This window comes from Scyliorhinus torazame, chromosome 9 (assembly GCF_047496885.1).
Source record: "Scyliorhinus torazame isolate Kashiwa2021f chromosome 9, sScyTor2.1, whole genome shotgun sequence".
Classification (NCBI taxonomy): domain Eukaryota; kingdom Metazoa; phylum Chordata; class Chondrichthyes; order Carcharhiniformes; family Scyliorhinidae; genus Scyliorhinus; species Scyliorhinus torazame.
In genome coordinates, this window is record NC_092715.1 from 137,258,609 (window position 1) to 137,259,577 (window position 969).

The window sequence follows — 969 nt, forward strand, 5'->3', positions numbered from 1 at the left end:
GGTCACTCCCCAGTGCACTCACCCACCCTCTGGTCACGGGGATGTCCCCAGTGATGGGGCCTAGACCCTGAGTGTTCAGATGTTGGCTGCTGCATCTATGATGTTGCTTCCTGCAGTGCCTAGGCACAGTGTGCAGGCATCACGGTCTGGTGGCGGTCCAAAGCAATAACCGCCACTTGCTACATGGCACACCTACTCATGGGAATCCACTTGAAACTATGAAGTGCGCACTTAACTACCATTGCACTTAACTAACCCTATTAGCAATAGCCTTCAGCCGCACGGCCAGAGACCTTCACAGGAGTATCACATGGTACCAAGAGTGGGGTCTGATTGTTGATACTGGAGTCTGATCGCTTCTCGGCCTTTTGGCTAAGATCAAGTGTATGTAGATTGAGCCTTTGGTTCAGATCTGGTATGTCTCTCTTGTGGGGACCATGAATTCGATTCAATTTGAATTAGTTTTTTGGAGCAGACGAGGAGCTGGATTAGGGGTTCGCCCCTGACCCACACTCTAAGCCCTGGCTTGGTAACTCAGAAAAGGAAAAAAAAATTTTTTTTAAGATACTGGAGTCTGGTTGAGATTTTTTTTTCGCACTTTTTTTTTCGTTCTTCGAACAGGGATTCTTTCTTTCTCCCTGAACCTTACTAATCTACTCTAGGACCACTTCTGGTAACATGTTGTTTTTTCTATTTTGCTTTACCTGGATGGCTTGGATGCATAGTGTTGAATAAAGAACACAAAGCTTTGTTAGCAAACAAAATTATAAATGTATTACACTGCTAATTAAGATTCATTCACGACTTTCGGTTGCGGCGATGACCAGCTAAGCCGCACTTTTCGGCGGCTCCAGCTTAGACAGACCTTCGGGCTCTTTGAAGAGCCCCAACGGGAAAAATTTTTTCGACGGAACCCGGTGTGGGGTGAGGCAACAGGGAGTCCCCCCCCCCAGTGGGAAAGAAAAATAT

At 46.7% G+C, this 969-nt stretch overlaps 1 non-coding gene across 1 annotated transcript; it reads left to right on the top strand.

Annotated features, from left to right (window-relative positions):
• Window positions 1-352: 352 nt before the first annotated feature.
• Window positions 353-538, top strand: LOC140430164 (U2 spliceosomal RNA). The gene has a single exon (XR_011949344.1). It is a non-coding gene; the product is annotated as a U2 spliceosomal RNA (small nuclear RNA).
• The last annotated feature ends 431 nt before the right edge of the window (window positions 539-969 follow it).